Raw genomic sequence first — 20,980 nt, 5'->3', positions numbered from 1 at the left:
AGAGAAATAAAGAAAAAACAACACAAACATCAAAACAAAAACTCAAACCATGGAGACTTCATCTTCCATTTTCAGTGCAGGGCTGGGTTGAATGTTGCTATAGAAAAGCAGAAATGCCAGCCTGCATGAGTTCTGTATTAAAAGTCACTCGTTAAAAAAAAAAAAAAAACTGTGACTTCTATTAAAGTCGCTGCTGAAGGAAAGCCAAGAGGCTGCCCTTCGTGTTGTTCAAGAATGACACCAATCACCCTGGCTTGGCACACTCATGGGTTTCTTGCAAGGACTTCAGCAGGTGTCTTCTGAATAGCAGCCAGAATCACACTGGACAGGAACACAGCAGAGGTCACATCAATAATGCCATGCAGGATGATGGCGGCTCCCTCCTGCTGGCCCCGGGAGCTGGCAGACATCACGCTGCCACTTGGAGCTTCCAGCCAACAGCAATGTCACTTTAACATATTCAAGACAGAGACTAACTGAATCAACAGCTCAAGCCAGAGTTCCAAAGAGATAAAGCAAGGCTAGGAGAAGAAAGGGGACAAGGAAAAAGACATGCATATTCTGTACTAGCAAGTTCTAGTTTAGGGAAAGGGGACATTTCCAATTCAAATTCTTAACTTAAGTTCCATGACAGCCAGGGCTATATAGAGAGAAACCTTGTTTCAAAAAATGAAGCAAAATGAATTCCCACCCCAAATAAGATGAAGAAGGGGGAGAAGGAGGAGAATGAGAAAAAGGAGGAGGAGAATGAGAAGGAAGGAGAGAAGGAGGAGGAGGAAGAGGAAGGACAACAACAACAACAAAAGCACAATATTTGTTAGCTGGAACACGCCTGTGGTCCTTTGCAATTTTTGCCTAATATGATTCAAAATTCCAAACGCATGTCAGCACTCTCTTGTAAGCACACCTCTCTGGAGTTTCTCCACTTGGGGACCCAAACGATAACTCCTTCCTCTTTGCGATCATCAAGTGAACAGTGTGCTGTAGCCCCTTTTCTTGTAGTCATGAGCTATTTCCTGTTCATGCAACTAAACAGAATATGTATGGGAGAATCACTCCTCTAGCACTGAAACATGTTGCTCAGTACCAACTACCAGAAGGCAGATAGGTCGGTGTGGATAAATTGGAAGAGAGGTGATCTAGCTACAGACTGAGAGAGGGCCAGAAGTAAAACACGTTCCATGGTGACCAGGGAGAGGTTCAGGAAGCAGATATCAGGAAATGGACCACAGTATCTTCAGACTAGCTAGAAAGGAAAAGAGTGTTGAGGGAGAAAATTTCCAGGTGCCAGAAGTGCCACCTACCAGATAGATGGTGACTACAGTCTCAGGATGCTGGTTTGCAGAGAATTTCCTAGAAAGGTCTTGGTCAACTCAAAAAACAAGGAAGAAAGTTGAAAGAAATATATGCTGGCCTACAAGAGTGGATCTAAGGAGAAGTGGGCTTCTCTCTTCAGTCTGCTAGGTGGTTACATTTTGCTAACTGCTGCATTTCTACCTTACAGGGTTCCACAAGTCAACTCATGCTTTACATTTCTTAGAAACAAACTCCAGACCAGGACAGGTCCAGTACTTAGACCTTCCAGATGGCCTCTAAAACCTTCAACGTGCAATCTGCCTGACCAGACTGACTTCATTTAAACACTGCTCCCTTTATGATATATTTTTGTCTGGACATCTCTCATGGTTCCCATTCCCTACAAAGTCAAAACTCCCGCTTGGGCTTATAGGTATCTCTAAGATCAACTCAAATTTGTCTTTCTGCATTCCTTTATACCCATTTCCTGTCCAACCATTCAACAGTATCCCCTGACCAGCGACATTTCTGTAAATGCTACCCCTGACCTCCCATGCCCCTCCCTGTCCTCATCACCTCTTGCCCCTCATTCTCTGTCAGTTCCTTCTTGCACCCTTCTGTGATTCCTGGAGGTCTCATTGACTTCCCTGACATCAGCATCACTATTCCATTTAATTTCTACGCTGTGTCCTCTGCCACTCAATATGTATGAGTTTATTTTCTAATTGTTTCATGCATATATATCTTGTCTTTCAATTATACTTTGACCTGCAGGAGTCTCTCATCCCCTGTGTTCTTAGTGGAAAAAGTATTTCCAAGACAGGCAGAAAGGGACGGATTTCAGGGTTGAGCAAATAATGATGACTTGTAGATGCCAGGAAAAGATGGTCACACAGGACTTAGGAGCTGGTTACTGTCTTCCGAAACACATGTGCAAGGATGTCATGCCCACTGCCGCAGCATGCTCGCCTACAGCCATGCTTACGGAGGCTCCTGTTGATTGCATGCTGCTGAACTGCTACCGCTAATTTGTGTGCAGGGCAGAGATCTGGTCTACCAGCTGTCCTGGGTAACTTGAAGTTGTACTTGGAGAGACACTCTTGGATTTGAATTCCTGGGAGCTCCTGTTTATTGCCCTCTTGTAGATAACCGTTTTATTGTCATGTCCAGTGAGAAATTGAGTTTCTAAGTTACAGAACTATTCTGCAGAGGTAAAGATATACAAAATCGCAGGTGTGCTAAGAAACAAAAAGGGGCTGATATTGAGGGTGGCAGAAACTAACATAACCATCATGAATGGCAGAAACCAATGGAAAATAATGTCTAGTGGCCACCATTCTGTATGAACTTGCCAGCTCTGAGTGGCAGAGGCTTTGGTTGTTTCCTCCCAACCTGCTTTCCAGCAGAAAGTGTCAAACTACTTATTAAAATTGTATGCCTCACCATCTCTATGGTGAAGATAACAACCTGCTGACCTTAGAAGAGGTGGGGTGCATTAATTATAGTTGAGAGACACTGGGAAAATATAGCAGGCTGTTCAAAATCTCTTTCTGTAGATTCACAGGCTCCTGAGCAGCCATTGGATCATAGTGGATCTCGGTCCCTCCCGCCCTGGGCAGGTGCTGTGCCCAGGAGTCTGAGTTAGCAAGTGCTCTCTCTGTTGCCTGGCCTGGAGGAAGGCAGGGAGAGAGACCTCTGAGCACTGACAGCTACCTGGAGCTCTATGGACCACTGTTGTGGCTCTTTTGCCGGGGATTTACCAACTGCCCGTCAAGGGCCTGGTAGCAAGTTGTAGTTGTAGAGGTGGACCCAGAGATTCTAGAAGAGAGAATTTTCACAAAGGCGCTCCCCTACCAAGAGAACAGGCTGGCCTGAATTGCACGGTAGAGGCTTCCTTTATAATTCACATGGTTCTTCCCTGCGACTGTCTTATCCACTAGTTCTTGGATCCATGCTCTTTGCAGGGGTGGGGACTTGATGCTGAGTGGAAAGGACCAACAAAGGCCTCTTGATCCATTGTGCATTCTCTGAATTTGGGCATGGGCCAGGACCATAAACTCTCTAAAGATTGAGAGCCAAATGGAACATGGTACTGCTTCAGATCCCTTTGGAGTTCAAATTCTCCTTTTCACCAGGGCACAAGCAGGAAAAAATCCTCATTAGTATTTATAACTTGTAAAGGTAAACTTAATAAAAATGACAACATGAAAAAAATAAATCAATAAATTCTAAGAACAGGGACATGGAGATTCCATGTGTGCTTGGGAGGCAAAGGAGTGAACGAGTTGTCTAAACAAGGACAGATATTGGTCCTATGCGGTGGCAGTTTCCGTGACATCAAAAAATGAGGTTATGAAATTATTAGGAAAGTGGATAGAACCAGATTAGATTAAGTGAGGAACCCTAGGCCTAGAAAGCCAAATTGCCCTTCCTCACATGCAGACTGCAAGTTTCTACAGATGTGTATTTATATGGTGATAGGTGTGGGAAGGATGCAGGGGACGAGGAAGGGCCATGCGAGGGAAAAGAATGCTTTGAAGAAGAGCAGCAGGGAGTAAACAGAAGCCACACAGTGTGGTGTGGGAAGTCAGTCCGTATACGTGCTGCTTCTGTTGGTTAATAAATAAAGCCGTTTTGGCCAGTGGCTTAGCAGAATAGATCAAGGCAGGAATCTCAAGCAGATAGAGGGAGAAGAAGGCGGAGCCAGGGAGACGCCATGGCCGTGTAGCCACCGCAGGAGACAGGCGTGCTGGAAACTTGCTGGTAAACCATGAGCTTCGTGGTAAAATATAAAACAATAGAAATGGGTTAATTAAAATGTAAGAGCTAGCTAGAAATATGCTTAAGCTATCGACTAAACAGTATTGCCATTAATATAGTTTCTGAGTGTTTATTTCGGGTCTGGATGGCCAGGGAATGAACAAGCAGCCTCTGACTACACACGGTGGAAAAGAGAGAGCTGGGGGCAGAATGGTCCAAGCAGTAGGCGGGACAAGGAGGTGGGGAAGAGCAGGTGAATCAAAAACTTTATTATAGAACTGTCATAACATTACGTTGTATGAAAATGAATAAATACATTTCAAAAATGTGAATGCTGATATAAAAATTGTGTCTTTTAAATTGTGGCCTTAGGAAACAAATTTTTTTTTTATATTCCTCTCAAAGTATCACACAGTCTCCCTTGCCAGATTAGGCGCAGCATTAAAGCATGAGACACTAGAGACAGTGAACAGGTTTTAATGAGCACAGCGAGACTACATTTGAAATCAGTGTTTGGCGTTCTTGGAGTCAGCTTCCTATCATAAAAGAAGGTAGCACAGGCCATTCTGATAGACAGGTCACTGTCTTACCCCAAAAGATACTGTACCCTGCCAATCTTAGGATCATTTCTGTTGTCAATGCTCTTTTCTGTCTCCAGTGAAGTTTGAATTCATATTAGGAAGGCGAAGAGAAGATGAACATCTATGCTATGAGACAGTGTTGTAAAATGAACGAAAGCAACTGGCCAGTGCGGGCAGGATGGGACCTGGGATCTTGAAGCTCACTATAGATTGCCTGGATAGGGGAACTTACATTTGTTCAACTGCCAAATAGGAAGACCAACAGAACACTTAAGGTTTTTGCCACCCTGGGAACTCTGCCAATTTGTTTGAACCAAACACAGCTCTTGGTAACAGGAAGAATGAGAGGGAGGCCTAAATTTGCCCAACCCCAAATCATGAAACTTAGTCTCAGGTATTAGTATGCTCCTTTATCATCTACCCCTCTGACCACACACGCAACCTGTATATACACACCTCTGCACACATGTGGAGCAATAAACTATTTCCAAAGAGAATGGTTACAGACACCCCCTCTCCCAGTAAACCACAGTCTGCCAGAGTTCTAAAAACACTTCCTTTGAAACCCAAAACTCAAGTTCCTCTTCAGTGTCCCCGTCAGTAAGCCTCTGAGCTACGGAGGTCTCACTTTCTCGCATGCCAGCAGGCTGTTGAGTATGGTTCATCAATAACATTAGGAAAAAAAAAAACCCACAGCAAACATTTCATTCAAAGCCATTTATCACTAACAGCATTTGGTATCTAGAAGGCATGTTTTACTTAAAACTAATGAGCAAGACCACAATCTTTGGATTATAAATTCCCCTTTCATCTTCATTTTATAAAAAGCCACGAGGAAAATGCCCGGCAGGATGTCCTTGATAGTAAATACTTCTTTCCACTTACCATTAGCTTGCTCCAAAACTCAGCTTCTCTTGCGAAAGGATCCATCTTGGAGGGAGAAATCTCTCGTGTGGCTCTGTCAAGGGTGTCCCTTAGGTGGCTCAAGTGACCAAACACGGGAGAGCAAACATTTCATACCGGCAACTTTCCTAATATTGGCGGTTGCGTTCTTTCATACCTGGCAGTCTTGGGAGAAATGGAATTTACGTTGGGGTGAGATGGGTGTGGGCTTTCCCACAGTTATGATTCAAAATGGAGATATGTCTGAGCCAAGGAAATAATAATGCAACCTAGAAGAGAGAAGCATGTCTCTCATCACCGCCAATCATGGCACGACAGCTCATAGCGCCATGTGCAAACGTGCCACACCTCAGTCTCCATGCCAAGAATCTTCCAGTGGGCGGTGTATGTGCCTTCTGGAATGTTTTTCAGGGCCAGCTCTAGTAATTACACACCTCTCAGCTTGTTTTAAGGCATTTACAGTGTACAAAAAATGTACATCTGGAATGCAGACAGGTTTCAAACATCCAGCATTCCTGTGGGTGACAGTAACCAAAGCCGGTAACCGAGGGCTCCATTCTCTACCGTACCATTTGAGAACAGGTAAAACATGACCTGAAATAGCCACCTAAGCAGACAGGGCTTAAAATATTCTTATTTCTCCTGACAAAACGTGGGAGAAGATTTTACTTCCTCAAAAATATCCTGGGGGAATTTCGTCTGTGATGATCATCTGAGAGACGAGCATCCTCATTTTTTTTTTCTTGAAGCTATGGCTCTAAGGATTGGTAGGAAAAATGTCTTCACTGTCTGATGAGATGGTTCACCTGGGACAGGAACTCAGTGACAAGCCTGATGACTGGATCCCCAGGACCTACATGGGGAGGAGGAGAACTGACTCCCACAGGCGGTATTCTGACCTCCACACTCAAGTCTTGGCACTTGCATGCACACACATACACACACACACACACACACACACACACACAGCCCTCCCACTAAATAGAATGCAATTTAAAAAAGAAATGTATTTCTTTTTAAAGAATTTAATCAATTAATCTTAATCAGTGTATAAAGTAACAGGTCTCATTGTTCCATTTTTCTTACATAATTTGCTTTTGTATGAAAGCAAATCTTTGTATGTCTTTCTCATCTTCCCCACATCTTTTCCTCACACCCGTACCATCCCTTGTCCTCTTTTTGCTCTCATGTCAGAAATCCAACACCCCTCCCCACCCCTTGTGCCGGCAGAAGGAAAAGGGTAGATAGCGCCACACAAGGTCTGACGGGAGGTGTGGGAGAACTCTGACCATTTCCTTCTGACGTCTCAGCCATTCTGTAATCAGTCAACATTTCTTGGATACTTGGTGTCTATAAAGAAGTGAAAACTCAAAGTTCACATGCAGTCTCCTTGAACGGCATTTCCTTGTGCGATCTGACATCATGCTCCCTTGGGCTGGCTTCTGATTACTCAGGCTTTCCTGTGCTCTGTCCTTTATAGTAAAACATAACTGTGATCAAAGGCTGAGCTGTGCCACCAAAGCCTGCTTCACAAAACCAGAAGCTGCCGCTGCTGTGGCAACACCCTGAGACCAGTAAGACGGTTTCCCCTTGTTAGTGTGGGTGAGGCTTCCGAAAATGCTCAGTCTAAAGACATTTCATACAGAAAAGCAGTTATTCACACCTGCTATATTTTCTTTCTTTCCCGGTTACTCCAGATGATCGCCATATCAACTGTTCATATTTATAAAATAAAAACATTGCTTATGTGTTAAGAGCTCTGGGGCCACATAAGGCACATGGGTCAGAGTTGCCAAAGGACAGTGACTTTTCAGTGAGGGAAAGCTGAGTTTTCTGGAAGGATGCCTAAAAGTCCTCCTGTACTCTTTTGCCCTGACAGCCCGAAGGCCACAATTAGCCTACCTACTTCTTTAACCTCTGAGCCTTCAGAACCTGTTGTGCCGGTCCAGCCACATAATGGGTCCACCCTGGATTGGCGTGCAGCCGGTACATCAACCCCCGTAGTGTGCAACTCCCTGGAGGACCGTGAACAACTATCTAGGCCTTTAGGGAGGTTTCCTCTTTGCCACGGGGGCAAGTCAATATTCTACTTGTATTAATATGTATGTCATTGAGTATGGTGACATGCACGTTTATGAATGCATGCTTTTTAAAAACTAAAACTTAACCTTCTAAACTGTATACAAAACTCAGACAGACATGTGCACACTTGATGCAAAAGTCCCTGGGTATTTAATGGAATCCCTTGGCATTTGTCAGCGTTTACAGCCTTTGTAAAACTACCTGTCAAATGTAAGTTTTACAAGCTGTGGATTTATAGACTGTGATATAGTAAACTTAAGGATCCAAGATAATCCTGTCTTCCCTCTGCCTGACTCACCTGAGATCACTGGAATGCTAAAGTAACTCTACGGGAAAATCTTAGACTTCTTCCAAGAGAGCAGCTTTGAACCCTTTGATGATTAGCAGTGACATTTATGCTTACTCAGTTCCAAACCACTTGTGAGGAAACCAGAATACAAAGTTGATTTATATTTTCCAAGAAATTAAAGTGATTTTTAAGGGCTGGGAGTGTAGCTCAGCCATAGAGCATGTAGCATGCACAGACGAGTCAGATGTAGTATGCAATCCCCAGGATGGCATAAACTGGGCACGGTGGTACAGGCCTGTAACCCCAGGACAAGTAGGAGATGGAAACAGAAGGGTCAAAAGTTCAAGGTCATCTGTGGTTAGAAATGTATTGTACAGATCACCCACGTCCATTACTAGAGTACCCTGGACCTCTGACAATAGCAATCAGAAAATTAAAACCATAAGCGAGCCTTGCCATGATGGTTTGAGGTCTAATAAAATAAGACACGTCTCATCCTTGTCTAAGTGATCTACAGAAGAATGAACAGACGAAACACAGAGAACACACGTCTAGAAAAGCTCTTATATACAGAGAAGGGAGCAGGCAGACTCCCTGTGCTTTGGAAGTCAGTCTCCAGGACATCAGAGCTAGAACAGGCATAGTGAAGACCCTAGGTATGAGTAGAAGGTAAAGAGTAAGTTAAGCTCTGTTTTTGTGATGTCCTATAGACAGTTTAAGGGCTGGCATGTGTCAGGCTGCTATGGCTAGCTGCCTTTGGCCCTGCAGTGTCCTGGAAGGACAGGGCAGAATCTCAACACACATGGACATTTGACCTGTTTTCTTGTCTCTGTCCATAGGAGCTGGTGAGCAAGGCTAGGAAAAGGAAATGGGAAAGAAAACTCATCGCTATGAAGCATGCGTGTACGTGTGTGTGTGTGTGTGTGTGTGTGTGTGTGTGTGAGAGAGAGAGAGAGAGAGAGAGAGAGAGAGAGAGAGAGAGAGAGAGAGAGAGAGCGCATGGGGAGAGCTCTGAAGGGCAGGTAGAGATGGAAGTCTTTACTTGTGCTCTTTGTATTGGGAATTGGCCAGGAAGGGTCCCTGAAGGACAAGGAGAAAGGCCTGCTCAGAGGACTCTTCACATGCTTCTTCCACAGCCTCAAGAGTCTAGTGAGCCTGAAGTGACGTGAGCACCTTTTTCTGGACAGCAGCTTTAACTTAGAGCATCTACCCATCTCAAGACCAGAGAGAACAGCTAGCCTGGGAAGAAGAGTTTCAGGAGATTTCTGGGATATTTTAGGAGGAAGGGGAAGTGGAAGTTCTGAACCAAAATGCATTAGACACACAGTTCATTCTTGCACTTTGTGGGCACCAGCATTTCCTTGTCAGAGACTGTGAGGTAGACCCCAGTTTTCACTGGCGAGGGCAACAGAAGGCTGGAAAGTTTCCCCAGATTTTCAGTATCCACCCAGCCGGATGTAGTATAAAAGCAACATTAGTGGAGATGTGGGCGGGAGTCGTGTGTGTGTGTGTGTGTGTGTGTGTGTGTGTGTGTGTGTGTATGTGCGTGCGTGTGTGTAGGTCAGAGGATAACTTGAAAGAGTTGGTTCTCTCCTTCAGGCTTGGGGCCAAGAGCCATTACCTGCTGAGCCATCTCATCGGATGTCTCACACTGTACGATAGTGGCCATTAAGACATTAAACCATGATTAAAATCCATGCTGATTTGCTTCAAAGTTCAAGGCATCCCGGCCTCCCGGACTCTCTGCTCGCACTGAGCCACTAACAGCCGTGTTCTAATAAGGTTAGTGTCTACGCAGAGAACGTCGAAGAAGGCATTAGACCCCACTTGGGGAAGTTGTTAGAAACCCTGGGAAGATCCAGTAGCAGTTCACCCCAGGTTGAGAGTCTAAGACAGCAAGTGGTTCTCAACCTTCCTAATGCTGAGACCCTTTAATTCAGTTCCTCATGTTGTGGCATCCCAACCATAAAATTATTTTTATTGCTACTTCCTGTATCAACTGTAATTTTGCTACTGTATGAATTGTATTGTAAATATCCAGTATGAAAGACATCTGATATTCATCCCCCGTGGGGGCTGCAACCCATAGGTTGAGAGCCACGGTCTAATGACTATTTATCTAAGCCTGGAAACTGTGCCAAGGCGAAGGTAAGTGGTGATTTACTAAAGCTGAAGGTAGCAGCAACAGCAGAAACTTGACACTATCTGGCTGCTACTGCTGTAATAACTGTTTTTTGAAATGAATTTAAACATATTTTATTTAAGAAATTAAAAGTTGGCTAAATATTTGATATTGAAAGATATAGATCATTTTCAGCGTTTTTCAGAGTTGAACCTATTCATGGAAGTATTTGTGTACCCATGCACAGTGCATGTATGAGCCAGAGGGAAACACAGGTGTAGGTCCCTCCTGAGTCCCACCTTGTGGAAGGCAGGGCCTTTCTTTTTGCTGTTCACCTGTTTGTAGGCTAGGCTCTCTGGTCCAAGAGCTTCCAGGGATTCTCCTGTCTATCTCCCATCTCGCTGGAAGCACACTTTGATTATAGATAAGTGTCCCTGTGCCTGGTTTATGTGCGTGTGAGTGGGGATTCAAGTTTAGCTTCCCATGAGGCATAGTTTGCACTTTCTCCCCACAGCCAGCTCCCTAGCTCAAATATAGCTTAAATATTTTACTATGAATTACATTTTAAAGCTCAAAAGTGTAAATATTAGTGATAGTTTTATTAAAAATCGAAAAAGGTTATTTGAATGGAAGGAAAATGACCCAGCCATTTATACTTCAGAGAATTTTCGAATATCAGGTCTATAGAGATTTGTTTTCAGACACAAGAGCAAATACACAATAAATCTCAGGAATGTTACAGTTCAGACCTCCACTCGTCTGGCAGACAAGGCCACCTGAGCTGGCTTCCTGGGCTACCCCTGTTGATGTGGACACACTCGGGGCCTCACCAGATCTGCAGTCATTTTCTTTATCTCGTTCTGCTATCTCATTCTCTCTCCTGAGCCCTTCCCTTAATGAAACAACATTTAAAACAATCATTAAAGTAAGCTACCCTTTGAAAGCGTCTTCTATCTGATGCTATTAGCATGTTGTTCTGGAAGGAATCAAATCCATAGTAGAAAGAGTGAGCAAAATGCAATATAAAAGTATGTCGTTATGAGAGGGTCTATATTTCTTGGCAATGGTTGCTATGACTTGCTGTGAACGATTATACAGACTCAGAGTGAGGACAATTTGGTTGTGTTTATGTTGACAATATTCTCTCTCTCTGACACATATGGTCATCTCTTTCTGATGGACCAAAATTGCACCCAGGTTTGGTTAGGGATGCACAGTTTCCATCCTCATTGTCCCCAACAGAGACACCCAACTTTTACAGAACTTCCCCAAAGGATATTCCTTGCACGCAAAAAGGACACTGATGCCAGGTAGGGGCAGAGATAAGTGGATGTCTGTGAGTTTGAGCTCAGCCTGATCTACAAAGCTTATTCTAGGACAGCCAGGACTGTTACACAGAGAAACCCTGTCTCTAAAAACAAACAAACAAACAAACATACAAAAAAAAAAAAACAAGCCCCCAAAGCCAAACCAAACCAACCAAGCAAACCAAAACAAACAAATAAGAAAGGACTTTGCTATCAGCTCAATCCCCAGTATATTTTCTTGGACTAACAGTTAGCCAGTTAGCGTTTCAGCATATTTAGGACAGAAAACATCTTTTCCTTCTCATTTAAGATAAAAAAAGACATCATTCCCTGTTCTATGGAAGCCTGCATGAAAGCTCCACCCTCAACCCCTGGCACATTTATTTCCTACTAGCTCTACTCTACTTCCTGTCTCTCTTCTTTCTATGAAGTCCTGTGTGTTCTGGCAGCATAAGCTACAGACACAGTTAGATGCAGGCGAGGTTCACCATAAAAACAGAAATCAGTTTTGGTTATCTTGCAAAAGTCATTTTCTAATGAGTATACCCTACTTGATAAAGACCTTAGTATTCACTTCTTGAAAGGTCTAATTAAGTATATAGATTCAAAACTTCTATGAACATATATACACACATACATACACACATACATCCATACATATATATGTATGTCTATCTGTAAGTGGGTGTGTTTTGTGTATTTTGGTAATTGAAGTAGAAGTCCAGTAAGCAAGTTAGGGAACCAGAAATCTTCAACTTTCAATTTATAGGTAAATTCTCTTTAGACAACTCAGCCATTGGTCATAGAAGCACTAGGTTGTAGGTATTAAGGCAAACTGTCTTACAAATAGGTCTAAGTCTCTGTTCCGTTTGGGGAGCAAAGAGCCGTTTTAAGAGTCCAGTCCTATCTGGCAGCAGGAGGATCGGCATGTGATGTAACTAAATGGTCCCATAGTACCAGACTGGAGTTCCCATGATTTCCGAGTTAAGGCTATATTCAGTTGCTTCCCCTGTATCCAGCAGAAATCCAGGGGAGAAGGTGGTGATCTGGAAATGTTTTAGTAACATCTGGCCGGAAAGAGAGCCGGTACTGTATTCAGGATTGTAACACCTGGCATGACCCTGACCATGTACGCTGTCACAGAGGACCAGGATCTTTTAAAGTCATAGTAATCAACCCACCCAGTTTATCCTTGTCCTCCTAGCAGCTGCTCCTCACATTCAGAAACCTCAGAGAAGTTCAGTTATGTTTTTATTATACATTAGAAAAAAACAACAAGAAGAAAGGCCAGTCATTCTTCTGCATAAAGCCTAAACTGTAGAGCCTAAACTGCTTCTACATTGATCTCCCAGGAAACCAGGGCTTGGAGTAATAGAATGGTTGACTAATTTATGATTTTCTCAGCGTAACCTGATCAAAGAATTGATAATGCTTTGGTGTCTAGGGATTTCAAAGGTTGCATTTTTTTGGTTGAAGGAACACAAGCGCTCAATAAAAGTATCAGAAGTCACATGTGGACTGTGCCCTTATTCTCTGGGATCGTTGAAACTCAAGAAACCAAATCAAGTTAGTTTCGAAGTACAAAAACAAAACAAAACACCCACCTCCCAAACAAGAAGGAAGAAAACCAAAGACAGATGCAAAGCCTGGAAAGTAATTTCAAGTCTGCACACAGTATTTATGAAGGAAAGCAAATCAAAGAGAATGCTTAAGAATCTACAAGTGAAACGGAGATCATCTTTCGGTGCCATTTCCTCTTGCATCCTCTATCTATGCAAATTTAAAATTAGTGTACATTATTATATTTAAGGCCATCATGCATATTACCAAATATCCCTATTTAATAACAACTCAGGATAAGGATTTCTCTTATACCTATCAACACATTGGGAAGTGTTAGAGAGTGAAACCTACAGCTAGTTCTTGTAAACCTTTAAGTTCTATGATTTTCTAGTTGATGGGCCAAAAGGCTTGCAGACGGCTCCTTGCCCTTCTGTGGAACTCATTCCAGATCTTTAATTGTTGCATTGCAATAACCCATGACCCTTTCCATCTGACACACTGGCTTTGAAAGGTATTGTTCTGGCTTTGGCAGAGGGGCGTTGTTTTGACCTGAATCTTTGGCCATTCACTTGTTCTGAGATAAGCGGCCTTTGCAGATCACCAATGTGGACTATGGGCCGATGGACATCATAGCCTGGTATTTGGCTCTCTGGTCCTGCTTGGGTGAGACTGAATGTGAAGGTAGCCCGGGTTTCACAGCCTCAGGAGGATAGCTGTCCCTCATTGCCCAACGCTGACATATATGTCTCAGGAATTGGGATGTTCGCTTTGTCAGGCACCGGTACAGGGACATTTATAAGGAATGCAATTTCACAGAGAGGAGAGAAAAGGGACAGGCTTGTAATTGATGAAGCCTTCCTGCACTCTTCTCATCAACGTGAGGAGATGAGGATGGGATAAGTGGACCAAAGGAGCGTTAGCTGTAGATTCACTTTCTCTCGACTTACAACACCTCGCAAAATAATTTAGTAATAAAGTCCTCTTCTGCGGACTGGCAGCCTTATTTGTCTGTGCTACCTCCGTTGCAGATCACAGTCATTTATATATGCTTTGTGGAAGGTGTCACTTTTGGGCGCCAGAGTCCAGCCTGCTATATGAATTTACAGAGGGACGCGTCCTTTAAGGACAACTAAAATGACTGCTTTTATCATGAGGATGCTTCCCACAAAAATAGCTTTTTGAATTATTTCAGTGATAGACATGCTCGAGTTTGGCTTAGCAATCAGTATCGTTATTTCTAATCCACGGATAGGATGGCATGCCTCACAATGGCTTTAAAGTGCAGCCATCCCCTGTTGTTTTGTACTGTAAACAAAGTCATCTGGAGACGTCAGAAGGCCCCGAATGAAGCAAAATGAGGAGAGGGTGGGGCAGTTTGGGGTGTGCCTGACGGGTAAGACAGAAGATCTAGGTCTGGCTGGGTTCCAGCTGAACTAGTCAGGTGACCTTGGGCAGACCATACCTCCACATTCAGTTTTACAAAGCATAGGAAGATTGCAAAGAAATGAACATACTGCATGCCTGTTGGGGAGCCCCATCCACAGGCTTCAGCATAAAAGAGAAGACCCCCTGCCCCCATTTCAGTTCCTACATGTATAATTTTATGTTGGAAAGAAAGTTATGTGTCACCCCAGACCCCTCAATTTATCCAAGGAGCTGAGACTTCTCAGTTTAGTCTCTCCTCTTTTCTCTTCTAGGCTGTACTGAATTCCACAAGGACCTGAGGTCTAGGTCATCCTTGAACTCTAACCACGCAAGGCATTCTCATTGTCCTGGGTCATTCTATAGACCTGGTACCTGTTCGTGTTCATGGTACCAGCCTCCATCACGAAACATTCACTCTGTGCCCATTGTACTTAATCTGCCCCCTTTCCCTGGCATCTACATTTCTCATCTAGAGGACCCCTGCTGGCATTCTGCTGAATCTTCTGGGTCTCCTGTGTGTCTCCTCTTAGGGGCAGGTACTTCCTGGTACTGTCAAGCCTAAAGAATATTTCTGTTCGTTTGTTTGTTTCTTTTCCTCTTTTAAAATGAGCATTAGTATTTTGCCTGCATGTATGTCTGTGTGAGGGTGTCAGGTCCCCTTGAACTGGAGTTACAGACAGTTGTGAGCTGTCATGTGGGTGTCTGGAACTGAACCCGGGTCCTCTGGAAGAGCAGTCAGTGCTGTCTACTGCTGAGTCCCCTCTCCAGCCTTTGCTTCTGTTTCCTAAACATTCACGACACTGTTCTCTCTCTAACTTGAGAGGCTAGGACAAGATAAGAGACAAAGATAATAAGGAAAAGAACACCATCACTGTTCATGGAGAAGTCTTATCTGTTGGGCAGGTATTGCTGTCCCGAATCTAGAAACCATTTGTGGCAAGTATATCTTTGTTTCTAGTTCACATACACATCAACTGGAGTTTGTGGCAGTAACTCTCTTTTTCTTATTTTCCTAAACGAGGAAGGACACAAATATATTTATTTAAGACATGCTGGTCTCTGCTGGTAGCAGCTCTGACACCTTGGAAGCAGAGCTTTCTGAGTTGCTCTACCGGGAAGCAACTCCAAAGTTCTCAAAGCTAATCCACATCGGCCTGCCTTCCCTTCCACCTTCCACAGCAGGGAGTGAAGCTGTCACAAGGAAATATCACGTGAGTTGTCCCTGCTTTCAGTTCACACCTCTTTCTGCACCATCCAACCTCAGGATTACCCTGCAGAACTCCCACTTGCAAAGGAGAAAGCTGACGTTACTGTGGTGTTTGGATGTTCTTTTAAAAGACGTGCATAGCTGGGCGGTGGTGGCGCACGCCTTTAATCCCAGCACTCGGGAGGCAGAGGCAGGCGGATCTCTGTGAGTTCGAGGCCAGCCTGGTCCAGGACAGGCACCAAAGCTACAGAGAAACCCTGTCTTGAAAAAAAAAAAAACAAAACAAAAACCTAAAAGACGCGCATGGAAGTCTGGGGCTTCTCTGGTGAATGAGCTCCTGTATATTTGACTCATGCCATTAGAACCATAAGGGTCTCCCTTCTGCAGGGGGATATGGTTCCCAGGATGTACACAGTGTTCATGACTTCCATATCTTCCCATGGCCTGAAATGACGGGAAAACCTCAGGAAGTCAAGATTTGTTTCGAGGGAAAGCTCTTTGACAACTGAACCTCTCTACTGGAGGAAGGGACCAAGAGCAATGGGTTTGATAGCTACACAGCCCTGGCGTTTCAGTTATCTTTCTAAATGCTCACGTATTTATCCAACTTTTATCAAGGGTTTATTAGTACTGGAGTCTTAAATATAATTCCAGTGACCAAAGAAAATTGTCTGAAAATTGAAAATTATAGTAGTTAATGTTTACTGAGAAATTCAGAATCTCAGAGCAGCTTGGCAAAATAATAAATCTAAATTAATTGGCATAAATGCATGCATGTATGCACACACATGTTTGCTGTATGTCTGCACACTATGGCTATCTGGTTGTCTGTGCCAAGATGGCATTCATCTCAGTCAGTTGGGGCCACTCTAACAAAAATACCACAGACTGAGCAGCTTTCTTACAGGTTCTTAAGGTTGACACCAGAACGCTTGGGTTCTGGGAAAGGATAACTCAGGCTCTCGGCCATTGTTTTTATTATTATTATTATTATTATTATTATTATTATTATTATTATTATTATTATTATTATTATTTGTAAACTCTCATGTGGTGGGAAATAGTTGGAGAGCCTTTGGGGCTTTGCCTATGAAACCGAATTACCTCTTTACGACTCCTAATATCATCACTGGGGGTGGGGTTTCAAATACGAAATTTGAGGGTAATACTCAGTTTAAGTCCACTGCACTGTCCATTTATGGTCTCGGACATGGTAACCAAGAGCCCTTAAGTTTCCATATTTAACAATATGCTTTTACACAAAGGTTACGTGAAGCTGATGGAATTCTTCCATGTAAGCATCTCGACCTTGTCTTCTCTAGCCACAGCGACTTCATTCCCTGCACTCAAAGCTCCACTCAAAACGTGGGGTGACAAGAGGCTTTCTTGACTCTTTCCATCTGGCCTGGGTCCCTTTTCCTCTTGATGGTACTCTGCTACTACAGTCCCAGCCGTTCACTTCTCTGTGTGTAATGCATGTGCATGTATGTGATCTATCAATCTATCATTCTCCACCGTATTTCTTTGAGAGCTCTCATTAGATCTGGGGCTAGGCTGTTGGCTAGCGAGCCCCAGTGATCCTCCTGGTTCCACCCTTTCCTCTCAGCACTAGGGTTCTGTGTGTGTGTGTGTGTGGCCACACCTGGCCTTTTACCCGAGTGCTGGTTTCAAAACTCGGGTCTTCATACCTGCACAGTAAGCACATTTAGCCGCTGAGTCATTTTTCTAGCTTGTGCCCTTTTCTTCCTTTCTTTATTCATTTTCTTTCTTCCTTTCCTCTCTTGTCCTTCCTCTTTTTTTTCCCAGTAGAAATGGCTTTCATATGTGCCTTTGTGTATATATGTATATACATACAGACTTTGACCCTAGTGGAGACTGAGCCAAGCTATAAACCTGGGAAGGCGGGAGCCATGGCATGTGCTATCATCTGCTTAGGTAAGAACTCCAATGTTGATTGCTGTGTTTGCAATCGCTTAGAAAGCGGATTATAGGAAAAGCCTCATAGAGGGGACCGGATCTTTCTCTCCTTAACAAACATGTTTGTTTCTCTAGAGACACTGTCTGCTTATCCTGCGGCCTGCCTGTTTCCTAGTCACTACCAATTAGCATAATTACTATCTCTAGGTCTTGCCCTTTATTGATCCCCGTAGTCAAAGCAGTTTAGTCAAGAGGCACACTGACAGGAAGCACAAATGCATTCGCTAGGACCTCGAATGGCTTTGTTCTTTTTCTTGCAATTACCTCCCTCTGCTTTTGCTTTGAATTACTTGCCCTTTCCTCGTTCTCCCCAAGTTCGCTTCAGCACAGATTCAGGATATCCCTTAGCCCAGTGACAGAGAATCCTGAGTAGATGTTTACCACCAAAGCCCCATTTGGATTTGGACTAATGTGAATGACCTGTCGGTGTCAGTGTGTAGTCAGATAAATAATCAGTCAGGAATTTATGAGATGCCACAGCAGCACCATACAGAGGGCTAGTCGGGCATTTTCAGCTGCTCGAAGGGGTTGAGGCTGGAGTCCCCAGGCTCTGAAAAGACTCTCACCAAGATGCTATTGAAGAAATGAACTAAGAGTAAGGGAGCTGGCAGAACACCAGCCCACATCCCGAACAGTTGGGAAGAAAGGCATTCCTGAGTTTCTAGAAACCAGAGGTGTGCAGTCACAGTATTGCTATGAAGAGGGTTTGTTCTGATTTAGATAAGAAACACACCAAGCCAAGGAGTGTGCTGAATACTATTAACATATTATCCCAGATGGTGTTTGCCTTATACATCTTTGCATACACACGTAAGATGAGCTTGCAGGAACAAAAAGGTGCCAAAAAGCCCAGGCGAGGCCCTCTGAGGGCAAGTATCTCAGAAAGCCCAGAAGGGCAGGAGGGCAGATGGCTTGGATGTCTCAAGCCAGTTCTGACTGGGTTGTAAAGGCTGGTGGGGGCCTGGCTTAGGAAGAATCTAGACAGGCTGGTCAGCGGTGTGCAAGGGTGGGTATTGTTTACCAGCTCGGTGTGTCAATCATAGGACCGGGGATGTTTCTGGGAGTCTGAGCCTGCCCTAAGCCTGGTGAGAAAAATGCTTTGATGCATGTGTGCTACTTTCCACGACACTAGAAGGGAATGGATGGCTCCTGCCGTAGATTCTGCAGCCAGGTCTTCCTGAGTTCACCTTTGGCTAGACTCCAGCCAAGGGTGATGCCAAGTCTGTCCCCCGGCTCTTCAATCGTCAGTCTTTGTTGTTCGGTAACTGATGGGAGCTGGCTGTCAATACTCTTTCCTTGTCACTGGCATCTAAACAGCCAAATGTGCTTTTAGCTTATTAAAATGACAGGGACAACGCAAATTCCCCTTTAGCAGAAAAGAAGTGGGGAGTCAGGGAAAGGGTTCAAGGGATAAAGCACTTGCTCCAAATGGTGACAATCCTCAGGGCCCACCTAAAGCTGGGTCAGGTAGCATATGTGTGCAATCTCTGTGTTCCTATGATGAAATGGGAGGTGGAAACTGGAATTTCATGGGTTTGGGGTTTGGCACACTGGCATACCCAGTGGCAAAAAAGGATTCTGTTTCAAATAAGATCAAAGGTAAAGACCAAAAGCAGAAGCAGAGGTACACACACACACACACACAAAGTTTAAAAAAAGAGAATTGGAAGGAAATTTGAATGTTATGATCCCTTTATGGTAGAGCATATACATAGAGTTAGCACTTTATCTGGTGATTTGCATATAGTCATGTATGTAGGAAGTAGGCTTTATTTTCATTCAATAGGTCCTTAATATAATGGACAGTAATTTTACCTGCCACCATTCACGCCCTTTCATTTTGTAGAGCAGCCTGACCGTTTGGAAGTTAGCCAGCCCCTTCTCAGTTCTATCCCTTGCATTCACTCAGCAGTAGGAAGCTCAAGAGATTCTGAACTGGCTAACCAGTGTCTCTTTCCTTCTTCCAGTTACTGGTGGCTGTGGGTTGAGTTGTGTGGGGGTGGTGGTATCTCCAATACGGTTCTTATCAGAGACAGATTATTTTTCCTTACAGTGCTGGACAGAAGTAAGCAAGTTTTAAAAACTCACTAAAGTGACTTCAAAGCATCCTGAATAAAAAGAGGACACTCAGACACTCAAAGAGGGAAGACAAGAAAAAAAGAGGGAAAACTTAGGCAGAATGCTGTCTTCAAACCCAGGCAACAAGGGGCTAGGAGGAAAACATGGAGGATTCTCCCTCATCATCCTCAGAAGGTAGCAAGGGTTTTGAGAGATTGATCTTGGACCTATGGCCACTGGAAGTGTGAGACCAGGAATCTCTGTGCTCCAGGTACCCAGCGTGTGATCCTTGGTTAGTCAACCTGCAAACTAATATGGGAATGATCAAGAAACTCAAGAGAGGCCAATGAAACTTGGGCTAGGACTTTGAATGAAACAACTGGAATAATGAATATCTACTTTCTTTTCTAACTGTGAGGAAAGAAGAATGGAGCTTCTGGGCTTTCCATGTAGATGGAGGTATAAGCAGTACTGGGAGCCCCAGATGGAGACAGAGTGAGCAAGATGGAGTTCTAGCGACATGTTGGAGTCACAAGTACAAAGCATTTTCAAATAGCCCTCAGATCTTGAACTTTCCATTACATTGGCCAGTAAACTCTCTGCTTTTGCTCCCTTCAGGCTGAGACATCCTATCAGTTACTCAAAAGGGCCCAACTGAGGGTCTTAAACAGCTTTGGAACTGATCAGAAAGCTGAGAGAGCGAACTCCTTCTGGTTCCTACTGCTGCTCGAGTATGGAAGTCAACAGGGAAAGGGAGTATTTGGCTCTATGAATTCTGAATCATAATTATAAAGTGTTTTACCCACATGGACTGGGGACTCCTTCAGAGAAGTCATCACAGAGCATGCCCAGTGTCATGAAAAGAATATGTGTTCAATATCAAGGTGTGATATTAAATAGAATCATTCAAATATCAGTGGCACGAGTCAAATCTGTTTTTGTCATTCCTTATGACATTATCTTCATGTTATTCTCAAATGGTCCCCTAGGAGACGGATACTTCTGAAAGAGATGGCTTTATAAATGTCACTCAGCACTAAGCAATAAAACTCCAGGACATTTCCCTTCAAGTTCATGGCTTGCAGACAACTTCTACAGTCTCTTTGGCAGGCCATTGTGTAGGTATATTCAGGAAGCCCTTTTTTCCCTTTTAAGAGAGAGAGTTCACTGATGCTGGCAGTGGGATGATTCTAGAGATGTGTGCAGACTTCGGAGGGAGTTCCTGCAAGACCAGATTGGGGCTATAAGTCTCCGTATAATTGAAGATCACCAGTGAAAACCTGGCCCAGGATAGTCATGACCCCGAGTGATTGCCATCTGTTGATTGTTGGTCTCGATCCAGTTCCTCAGGCTGGTCGCCACATTAAAAAGGCTATGCACATATATTAGCATCAAAATAATTAACCACAA

At 43.8% G+C, this 20,980-nt stretch overlaps 1 long non-coding RNA gene across 1 annotated transcript; it reads left to right on the top strand.

Annotated features, from left to right (window-relative positions):
* The first annotated feature begins 9,502 nt into the window (after positions 1–9,502).
* On the top strand, positions 9,503–20,406 carry LOC126513323 (uncharacterized). The gene is made up of 5 exons (XR_007595296.1): positions 9,503–9,693; positions 10,001–10,059; positions 14,601–15,539; positions 17,345–17,470; positions 19,566–20,406. It is a non-coding gene; the product is annotated as an uncharacterized lncRNA (long non-coding RNA).
* Positions 20,407–20,980: the final 574 nt, after the last annotated feature.

The sequence above is a fragment of the Alexandromys fortis genome, unplaced genomic scaffold (assembly GCF_014885135.2).
Source record: "Alexandromys fortis isolate MF-2015 unplaced genomic scaffold, M_Fortis_MF-2015_v1.1 scaffold_134, whole genome shotgun sequence".
Classification (NCBI taxonomy): domain Eukaryota; kingdom Metazoa; phylum Chordata; class Mammalia; order Rodentia; family Cricetidae; genus Alexandromys; species Alexandromys fortis.
This window is presented reverse-complemented; position numbering and strand designations above follow the sequence as displayed.